The sequence below is a fragment of the Haliaeetus leucocephalus genome, unplaced genomic scaffold (genome assembly GCF_000737465.1).
Source record: "Haliaeetus leucocephalus isolate CR32 unplaced genomic scaffold, Haliaeetus_leucocephalus-4.0 Scaffold284, whole genome shotgun sequence".
Classification (NCBI taxonomy): Eukaryota; Metazoa; Chordata; class Aves; order Accipitriformes; family Accipitridae; genus Haliaeetus; species Haliaeetus leucocephalus.
In genome coordinates, this window is record NW_010972720.1 from 7818301 (window position 1) to 7830403 (window position 12103).

The following is a 12103-nucleotide window of genomic DNA, read 5'->3' on the forward strand; positions in this document are numbered from 1 at the left end:
TTCTCCTATTACAAAATCAGTAGTATGACACTTTCTGTTATGTCTGTAATGGTCATGTACAAAAGCTTTAATCAAAGATAAATGTCTCATTCCCTGAAGCACTATAAACCCATCCATAGTAAAAAGTCAGTTATTTAATTAATTAAGTATCTGTAGGCATAACCACTGGTAAAGTTAAAGTAACTTAACATGTGATTAAATTTAGTTGTGTTCAATGCTGTGCCAACACACACAAATCATGGTTATTTTTTACATAAAGACATTCAGATTTCAGTCACTACTTGATGCAAGATACCCAAGTTAATGAGTCAGTACTGATGTATCCAGTATCTTTAAATGGATCTATATGTCTGTCTGTACATGTCTGTGAAAAATAATAATATCATTGAAGAGACATGGATGATCTCCTGTCAAACAGGCAAATCTACAAAGATGCTAATAGATCTATGAATGAGCACTTGCATAACAAAGAAAGAGTAGACAGTGGCAATTATTAGGCAAGATTTAGAAAATATATGTCAAACAGAACAGTCATTATGTGTAGCCTGGAGGGCCAAAGTACAGGCAGAAAAAAGACTAGAAAACAAGTCTAGTAAAGAAAAACTACTGACTATAGATACGGTAGACGAAATAAAACAGCTTCTGGAGAAATGACCGTGGATGGATAAAACTTCTGAAAACATTATGAAACCTAATAACAGCTTTGAAAGTCATTGCAAGGTATTAAAATAGATCTAAGATAGCCATATGGAAGATACTGGAAGCCCCATGCCTTCGGTGGGCTCTCCATCTGCCTGACTGATTAGCAAAGTTCAGCTCATACAGATTTTTTGTGTGTGTGTGTGGTTTAGATAGAGATCATATCACCTCTGCCTGTCAGATGGAAATATGTGAATCTAGAAATGCATATCATACCTGGTTTCTTTCTTTCTGTATGTTCTGACCAGAATATGAACAAAATACTATGAATATGAGTGTGGTATATACAAAGGTGATGGAAAAAAGTCTGCCACGGGGCATTGCCATACTTCTAGACCAAGAGAATCAACAACCATAGAATCCTATGAATTTTATAAAAGCAAATGAAACTTTCTGCAATTTGAATCATGACATGTTGAGTATTCTCATTCCATTATTTTATTTTAAAGTGTGAGGAATTAAGCATAATTGCTACCTACACTAAACTTAAGCATACATATCAAAAAGCCGTGAGACATACTCTTAACAAAAAACTTGCAGGCATAAGAAAAACAAAGTGGATAAAATGTATTGAAAAAATAGGACTCACTTAAAAGGAATGCATTCGTTGTATTGACTTGTTGATAGAGATGTTCTGACTGACTTGTAAAAAATATTCCGTATGGTAACAGCATACTTAGAATGACTTCTATTCTAAGGGAGCAGAGAGTCATTATTAGTCCTTTTCTGCAATTCAGAATAAAAACTGAAGAATGTTCATTACATGGACTGATTACCCTGATTTTTCATATGACTTGTAAAGACTGAAGAGGTGGGTGCTCATATGTGCTGAAATGCACAAGGTCTATATACCTGCCATATGAATATTTGGGGTTACACAATTAAAATGTGAAAGGGAATAGTGGAGAGGAGTACCTGAAAGGCTTTGCAAACATCAACTTAGTACCTCAATATTTTACTTAGGATGTAAACAATTTGTTGAAGAACAGAGTTCAGAGACAGTAAAATTTACTGATGTCTGAAAACAGAAAAAGGAAGAAACCTCTGAAAATGCACAAGAACAAAGTAGACAAAATAATTTGCATGGATTACTCTCAAGTGGCTCATCCATCTCAGCAGAGAGAAGCACAAAGTAATTAGACTAGGGATTCAAATAAACAGACACCACCAGGCAGAAGTCACAATATTGAGTAGCTGTGTGATTTGAACATATGCAGTAGTAGGTTTGAGCAAATCAATATATGAAGCTCCAGAGTACTTTTCATCACTGGACAATGGGAGCTATATGGATTGCAATTTTGCACAACTGCCAACTTACTTGATTTTATTTTTGCAGCTTGTAATATTTATTTTTACAGCTTCATAACTCCTTGTGACTTCTGTTTGTAACTATAGTTTGTGGCTATAAAAGCCCTTATCCACTATGTATTGAAAATACTCTGTAAATCAGTATAAGCAGCCTGAAGATCCTGACAAGGAGAGAAAATCAGCAGTTTAGATTCTGAAATCTTCTTGATATTGACATCTTTGGGGACAATATGACCAGAATTTTGAGATTGTACTTGGTTTATCAGCATAGCTAGAAAAAAAATTGGCACTGGATACTTTGATGCAACAGATATGGCTACAGTGGAAGTACACCAGGACAAACTGCATAATGGTGTTTGGTTTGGTGGAAAAAGGGAAGAAGGGGTCTGAGATGTAATTTATGCTTCTATTTTTATAATGGAAAAATTATATTGTTAGGAGTTTGATTAGCATTTGATCTGCACAGTTCTGGTTCCCTTGACTTCTTGATTATAAGTATACAAACTTTCCCATAGTTCTGGCTGTTCTGGCTATATTTAAGGTGTGGAATATTCTTATAAACTGCAGAATATTATAAATGAATGCTAACTACAAAGTCCTGAAGGGACCAGGATTTTAATGCTAACTGTTATAAAATAAATATCAGAGGTTTCACAGGGAATAAGTTCAGGAGTTATTGTGGATATGTGGAATAGCTTTGCATATATGTGAATTTATAGCTCATGAAATTATTGTTTCATCTGTCCAAAAAATGCAAGTGAGTAAACAGCTACTATAACAACGGTGTCTGATGGACAGAGGCAGCTCACACTGTTGTAAATGTAATTAAACACACAACAAAGCAACTGTGAATCTGTGACATGATGAACAGCACAATACTGGAACCACTAAACACAACAGATTTGTCTGAATAGTAAAAAAAGTAGTTTGCAGAGATTTTCAAGATTTTTCTGTGTTTCTCAGCTATACTATTGATTATTATTTATTAATATTCATATGGTCATTGACTTGTACCTGAAAATGTTTGCATATTGCCAAGATGTCACTCCTTTGTCTAACTCTAGCATAAATGAGAGCTTGTCAGAACACTCTTAATTAAATGCATCATTTTCTAAACTATTTATTTGCTCTCTGTTCATTTATTTAGGAAGCAAAACCAATACAATGTTACATGATAAATTCAGCACAATAAATAGAAAACAGAGAATGAAGAAAGTCTCTGAGAGAAACAAGTTATCATCAATTCATTATCTTACATTTATACACATTGTGCATTTAATTACAATTTGCAGAAAATGTTTGTAAAAAGCAGGATTTGTTCATGAACAGAGAGTTAAATATGAAATATCAGACCCTATGCATACCTTAGTTTCATTGACCTGTTTGGTAACTAAAAAAGCAAATAAATTAAGTGATGAAATACTATGTCACTACAACCAAATGTATCCCTAGCCTGGTAGGCACAGCATCTATGCTACTATGACCCTATTACAGCATTTACTTTATCTAATTGATCTGAAAGTAGAAGGCAAAAATGAAGTTCAGCATGTTGCTCAAATTGTCAGTGTAGGTAGCATGAGGCAGGTCTGGGAAATCTAAGGAGAAAGAGAAAAGCTGCATCATCAGTTCAGAAGTGCTTTTAAAGCTTCTGGTGGTAGCAGGAGAGCCAAAGCCAAAGCTTTAATAAAATTTGACTTTGTGCCATATTCATTTTCTGTATGACAAATACTCAAACTCCTGCGTAAGCAATGTGATACTGTAGAAGGATAAGGCAATGTCACAAGCCATGTAGAAAAACATGATTTATAATTTTTAAAAGACTTGTGTATGTAAAGAAAAGGAACTCTAGTAAATATATGCAGATAATATTATGGGTTTCTCACTTTAAAGTTTTAAGGGAGAAATTCAGTAGGGTTACCTTACAATTATGTCACAAAATACAACATACTTCTTTATCATCTTTCATTTTAGTTTTTTATCTGAACCAGTTTTGCAAAATTCGTCATGTTCATAATTTGCAATGAAATTAACTTTTAAAAATTTCTAAAAAAGCTGAAATATGGAAGTTGCAATTTTTACTGTTATGTAAATAACGGTATGTATTCTACAATGAGACTGAACTTTTTAATTGCTAATATGTTTCCCAGCTTTTGCAAAACTTAAATAATAAAACCCCTCTGAAATCTACTAAAACTATTCTGATGTTTTGAATTGGAAAAAAAAAAAGTTTCAAAATTTCCCAGTTAAAAAAAATAATTTTGATTCAGGGGTCTTGAAATATTTCATTCTGCATAATTTCATTATGCTATTTTCAAATCATTAGGGTATACCACACTATATATCATTAAGATAAACTTGTCAAAATGCTAGTTGAAACTGAAGATTGAAATTGAAGATAAATTAATCAAAACACCAATTATTATGATTATTGTTTAATTGAAATTATGTATTTCAACTGTATTTATAATATTTCATTTTAAATGTGCTAGGTTATGTGATTAAAAGCTAATCACAGGAAACACAGCAAGGATCACAGGAATAACACAGGCAGAGGAGCCCTGGTGACCTGGTAAGTGAAATGATGTCACAGAAAAAGCTTCTCCAAAGACCATCAGAGGAGACTAGTTAGACCATTGACCCCAGTGGGAAATGCACCAGGATGAGCCAGCCAAACCCCCTCTCTCCATATTGCCATCCAGGCTATCAGGGGTGATTGCCTGAGTGGGTGTAGGACTTAATACAGATGCAGGAGGAAGAGCATTTGGGGACTCTCTAAAGCTCCTGATATGGCTTAAAGGGGTTGCGGGATTAAGCAAGACTCAATATGGGATGCTGTACTGGGGCTGGTTGGGCTGGAGTTAACTTCCTCCAGAGCAGCCCCTACAGTGCTGTGTTTTGGATTTGTGACTAAACCAGCATTGCTGATGCACTGGTGCTCTGGCTACTGCCGAACAATGCTTGCACAGCAGTAAGGTTTTCTCTTTTTCTTACCCAGCAGCAGCTTTCAGTCCTGAGCAGCCAGAGGGACTGGATCAAGTTGTCCTTGCTGCTCATGTTTGTGTGAGTGTGGTGTCTGGTGGTGTGGGTGCCCTCAAAGGCACTGTTTTCTCTCTGCATTGGTCCGTGTGGCCAGCCGTGTTAGCAGAGTGTGCGTGCACTATTGGGAATACGTGCTCAGCTTTGCCACTGGCTGGACGTGGGGACATGGAGCCACCGCAGCCTCACATCTATGGGGCTGGGACCTGAGGGGTCCACCTGGCTCCTGGAAGTCCACCAGATGTGGCTTCTTTTGACCACATAAGTTGCCTGCTCTTAGTTGAGATGCCCATACCAGGGGACACTACTGAATTTCTGAAAAAGCTGTACAACTACTGACTTCGGTGTCCTCAGTGCTCGTGTATGCTAGAAATGGAGCACCGTCCTTTCACAGTCTTCTGTCCTGAACCTTATTTTATTTCCTTATTTAGGTAACTCTTGCAGATAATACAGTCTCCTCTCTGACCTGTACAGCAAGTTCCTCTCAGCTTCAGCTCATGTGGCAACTAAAGATTTCCTCTCAGCTAGGAAAAAAATCCTTTGTTCCTTCCTTGAATTAACCTCTGTTTTTAGAGGGCTTCACTAGCCCTTTGTCCATTTCTTCTTTGTCTTAAGTATTTTCCCTTTCCCTTCTCCTAAGTCTCTGAAGAGTAGTACTTTATTTCAGGTGGGAAGTGCAAGGTTTACGCATTTGTTCATGGATGATGAACATCCTATCTGACAGCTGTTACAGATGGAATCCGCACCACTGTTCACATCCTCACTGTCAGCGCTAGAAGTCCAGTGCAGGAACCAAAGACATTACCATGACAGAAATTTGAGTAGAACTCTTAATCTCAACATTGAAAATAAATGGGGAATTTGTCAACCTACAGAACAGGATCCTCAGTTTTATCCTAACCTGAACTTACTCATATATTAATAACTGGTAAGATTTACAAGCAAAAGATACATTCCAAGAAGTACACGTATAACATGAGAAATATGGGACTTTATAGGTAGATGAATGAAATTCTTATGCCAGGAATTATGATGATAACCATTTAAACAAGATTGTGACTCCATTCTAAAAGTTTGTATATACTCAGTGAAGTTAGTGATTCTCTATCTCATTTTTCTTTTAAGAAAGGAAAACAGAAAAGAATATATTTAAAAGGCAGTAATAAACACCAGTATAAGTTGGAAGTGTAATTTATAGTAAATCATGGGAAAAGTTTCCCTTTTAAAAGGAAAACTACTGAAATCTATTCAAATATTTTTCATTTATCTAAACACTGTCTAGATCATACATCAAATATTCTGTGTTTAGAAGGTTTGCTTTTTGTCCTTGAAGATGCTATGAAAACACATTTTACTGAACACCCAATTAGAATGAAAAACTGACTTTTTATTTATTTTGTTCCAATATATTCTATTTTATTGTAAGCCCAGAGGTTCAATAAATGCTTTTAAGCAGAGTGTAGTAGTTAGCTACCAGTAAAATAAATTCAGAACAATGATAAAAGACATTCATAAATAGTAACTGACCCCTCCAGGATTCTCTTTAAAAGAGCTATTGCAGTCTCTGGGTGTATTACTTTTCTAAAGGTGAGAATTGACTATGCTGTGCAGTAAGAGAACCTCATGAGGTCATGCTGTTCCTATGCTGAGCCTGATTTTCATCTGAAGGTATTTTTTGGTGGATTTCTTATGTCAGGAACAAACAAAGCCAGGTCTTTGTGGTTCCTGTCTAGTAGTGGAGCTGGAAGATACAGGTGTTTCTGTTCACACTTTGTGACAGCTGATTGGCAAAGGTTGCTTGTCTACACTTGTGGTGGGTTGACCCTGGTTGGATGCCAGGTGCCCACCAAAGCCGCGCTATCACTCCCCTTCCTCAGCTGGACGGGGGGGAGAAAATATAACAAAAGGCTCGTGGGTCAAGATAAGGACAGTTTAATAAAGTGATAGCAAAGGTTGCGCGCGCGAAAGCAAAGAAAAAACAAATGATGTTATTCTCTACTTCCCATCAGCAGGCGATGTCTAGCCGCTTCTCGGGAAGCAGGGCTTCAGTACGTGTAGTGGTTGCTCCGGAAGACAAAATCCCCCCCCCTTCCATCTCCCTTAACTTAGCTTTTATATCTGAGCTGACGTCATATGGTATGGAATATCTGTTTGGTTGGTTTAGGTCAGCTGTCCTGGTTATGTCCCCTCCCAAGATCTTGCCCTGCCCCAGCCTGCCATTGAGGGGGGGCAAAAATGTTGGAGAGACAGCCTTGATGCTGTGCCAGCACTGCTCAGAAGTAGCCAAAACACTGGTGTGCTATCAACACCTTTCTAGCAACTGATGCAGAGCACAGTGCTACGAGGGCTGCTATGGGGAGTATTAACTCCATCTCAGCCAGACCCAATACAACACTGCACCAAAATCCTATTGAAAAAGTGTCAGGAAGGTTACATGCTCTCTTCAAAAGGATTATTGAACTACTTTTGCCATATCTTCTATTCCATATATCAAGAAAAAAAAATTGAGCTATTTATAAAATACACTGTTTGGGCTATTTATAAAGGACACCAAGTAAGATTTAGCCTGCATGATCATAAGCCATACCTTTTACAGTTTTTTCTTTTTCTCCTGTTGAGAAAAATTTTCAAAACAACAGACTCTTAAAGAAAACAAACCCAAACTATCTATTGACTTCAACAGGTAGAGTCAGAATGAATATAGAGGAGAAAAAAAGAATATAAAGAGAGGGAGACATTAATTTATGTATTAAAAATGTTTCAGACAACAGAAAAGATATTATGTTAGAAATTATTAAATATAATAAAAGAGAGATGTTACAAAACATTTTTTTAAAGAGCAACTGATATGAACGTTCATGTCTTTGCTCCTCTACAACCAAATATGCTCAAAGTCACTCAAATATCTACCAGCGGACACCTCCCTTTGCTACTCCAGAGCACCACTGCAGACACATTGCAGCAACAAATATCCCCACTAGATGGTAGTGGCACCACTAATTGCTGATCCTTCACCTTAAAACTTTTTTTTTTAATTACGTTGACACTTGCACCTTCAAGATTAATAATTAAAACACGTTATTTTTTAAACCAATCATAAGCCTAGGAAAGTTACTAATAAATTTAACAAATACTGAAATTTCCATCCTGGGGGAAAGCATTTTACTAGCACTTGTTGTTGGGCTAAATGGAACCTAAAATAAGATATGGAAACATTTGCATGACTGAAAAGTACTGGGAAATTCAGAAATCATGACAATAAATGAGTATATTAAAAAAAAAAATCTTTCACTTTGAGTAAATTGAAAATTAAACTACACTTTCCTACAATGTCCTGAGACTCATCTCAGGTAGGTACAGGTAACTGATATTCTGTTCTTCTCTAATGTCTTCAGTCCTTGGCTGAAATATGCTTTTCAAGACTCACTATGCTGCTTAATCAGAAAAAAAATGATACACTGTAATTTAGAAGAAATAGTCATCCCAGAAAGCTCATGAGAAAAAATAGTTCAAGCCACAATATTCAAGAGACACTTTGCCGTAAGAGGAGAGTACTGTCTGCTGTGCCATGTTTTTGGAAGGGCCTCTGAGACACTCTGGCCTCTAAGATAGCCTTCAAAAACCTTTTTTCAAATTGTTTTGTTTGTTTTTTTTCATTTCTGAAGAACTCCTATTCATTACCCATTAATTTTTTTACAAAAAACACATATTAATCTGTAATTTTATGGAATCATATTAGTCTGCTCATTTTACAGAAGTTTTCAGTAACTCAAGGTTACTGCTTCTACATTTTTTTTGGTGCTTGATAAACTGGAAGCAGAGGAGGCCAGAAGTAACGGCAACAAGCTAGGAGATAATACCAAGGAGGAAACAAAATCAAAGTAAATCTGTTGGCTCCATGCCTTGGGCACAGTCTGAAGATCCTAAGTCAAGTAAAACTCTATTCACAAGTAAATCTAGTTCCCCGATGCATCCACAGATTAAGAATGGCTTGTCTCCTCTTCTAGAAATTACACTAATTGTTTCCTCAGGGGAGAAAGTGATGTATATAAGAGCTGTTACGTCTGTGGGCAGACGTTTTCTTTCATGGGAGAGACTTCAAGGAGAGCATTCTCTTTTCCTGGCTGTAGCTATTGAAGATCACCAAAATGGAGTTATGGTATTCTCTCCTGCCAACTTCGGTTATAAATAATGCAGGTTTCAGTCTGATTTATGTGTATTTCCAGGATACAACACAGGTAGTAAAACCATGCACACAGTGAATTCTCCACTAAGCATTTAAGACAGCTTCACAGGGATTTTGCCCTAGGAAAGAACGCAAAGAGTGGCCAGGAGGAGATGCACTGTCTTCAGATCTCGTCTGAAATATCTTCAGTCTGTAATCTGTGAAACAATTTTGTTTCCCTGTAACACCAAGAAATATGGAGAATTCCCTGCAACCGAGCAGTGCACTCTGTTGAGTTTCTCTTTCTGAGAAAAGGATACCCTAGCATTAGCAGCTTTTTATTTTTTGATTCCTTTTGGGGTTTTTTGTGATATATGTGGTCAAAGGATGCCACATCTGGTGGACTTCCAGGAGCCAGGTGGCCCCCTCAGGTCCCAGCCCCATAGATGTGAGGTTGCTGTGGCTCCATGTCCCCACGTCCAGCCAGTGGCAAGGCTGAGCACGTATTCCCAATAGCACACACACATTGCTAACATGGCTGGCTGCACAAACCAATGAAGACACAAAACTGGATATTTGCTCAATGACATATGTTCTGTCTGAGTGCTTTGTCCCCTCCCAAATTTTAGGACAGGCAGTGAAAATAAAGGCCTCTTAAATCATCAAAGATGGCCTTGGACTTAGGCAGATGTCTAAACTCTGAACTGTGATTCTTAATTCTCTGCTTAATTCCCAACTAATTCTTGAGGTCCATAAACTCAAACAATGCCTCAGGTTCCATTGGCATCTAACATTCCGTTTGTGCAAATGACCATATTTCAGGCCGGACTCTGTGGGGCAGGTCATTGCCTAAATGTGGTGTCTAAATCTAATCTGTATCTACAAACTGAATGGGGCAATGATTATCTGCCAAAGAAAAGTAGAACTAGTAGCTGTAGGATGGAGTATAGTTTGCATGGAGTATAAAGGATTTATTTTAAACTACTGGCATCTCAGTGACTACAGCTCTCACTCAGGACCACAAGACCCAGGTTCAGTTTTCCTCTTTCCCTGGGAAGATGTGAATTCAAATCACCTGCCTCCCTGATTTGGAAGTAAACTCCTCCTGTTGAAGCCACGTAATTGTGAAGAAAAGCCAGCTGGGCCAGAAGAACTGCTATGTGTTGTTTAGTAGTTATGTCAGTCTCCTGGACTTCGTATTTCAAGTTTGTAAACCAAAGAAGGGAGCAAAAACCACACCAGCTCTAGCATGAGTTATAAGTTTTTCTATGGCTCTTTTCTTCTTCTCAACCATGTCCTGAAAGGAAAGAATAGCACATTTCATTTTTCAAAGAAAAATCATAGACCTTTGTCTTACAGAGAAGTTTCTGCAGACAGTCCTGCAAGGAAGTATTCACCTTGTTGAAATAATGCACCCTAGTTCTACAGAGAAAGGGCATATGGGCTTATTTCAGTTTTTCTGGGTCTATGTGCTCAATACCTAGCTTGTCCAGTACCTTACTTTCTTCAGGTATCATATTGAGGGTCTTGATCCACACATTAGTCTGGATTCTACTTGAAGAAGCAAGAACTTCAAAATTACATGTTTAAAGTCTGCATTGTGGTACACAACCTTTTTTTCAGACTGGAGCCCTTTGATCTTTTATTATGTATGGAATGTTCTCATCTGAGACATTAGCAGACTCATATTTTATAAAAAAGAGTGTGCAAAGAAAAGCATAAATTATGTGTCAGAGTGATCTATTTGGAATTTCTCAAATTTCAGCTGTGGGTTTTACAACTCATAATTACATTATTAGCTGAAACAGTTAGCACTATAGCTAGAAACTGGGAACAGCAAAACTCCCAACATTTTTCTCAAGGGTTATTAAAGCCATATATATAGTAAGGTTCTTATTTAACTATAACAAGACACTTCAGTGTATAAGTTATACTTCAGTGTAAGTTCCTACAAATAACTGATAATCCTGCTGTCATACAGAAAAACCGCTCAACTCAGAAACTTATTCTAAATATCCTGTAACCTAGGAAAATTTATAGGGTAATATGACAGCTTTGTGTAGCAATTTATACTTATTAAAGTGTATCATGTGCTGAAGTGCATAGAGAGAGTCAGTGTCTTGTTTTAGTTTGTTTGGGGGGGGGGTTGTTTGGGGTTTGGGTTTGGTTTTTTTTTACAAAGGAATTTTTCTTTCATATACAGCCAGGGGGAGGGGGGACATGTTCTGGTATGAAAGGGGAGATTTTTACAATGAATATTGTTTATTTTCCATATTTTGATATTTCAAGTGGAAACACAATTACAAGTTTGAAATCTTCAGGATTTAAAATTTTCCTAAGTTTAAGATTAGGTAAAATACTTATATATAAACCACTCTTTTGCCTGAGGATAGGAAAGTGACTCCTCCACACCCTTCCCACATATATCTTAATGTTTATACTAATCACTGACATCAGAGTAGGTGTCAGTAACACTTTTCCAGATGGCTGTCATTTTAAGGTACAACAGAAATATAGATCCTAGAAGCTACTAACACCCACCACGATTATTCTTTTGAAAGTCCTCTGTGAGGACACTGTAATCACTTAAAGTAGAATATCAAAGAGGATTCTGAGTGGCCTTGGGGAATCCTCAGTAGACTTCTGAGTTGTGATGGTTTATGCAAATATTTCTTACCAGCTCTCTTTTATTGTCATACAAGAATCTATGGTCTTCTGCTTTCATATCATAGAGTATTGGAGCTCTGGAAAAATAATGTACAATGAAGGTCTTACAATACTTTGTGGTTTTGTACTACTTTTTGCTTTCTTTCTAGAATTGTTAAATATGGAAAAATGTTTTCCTGTTTAAAAAAAAATTTCAAGCCTCATGAATGTGGGAAAAAGTTGAAAAAA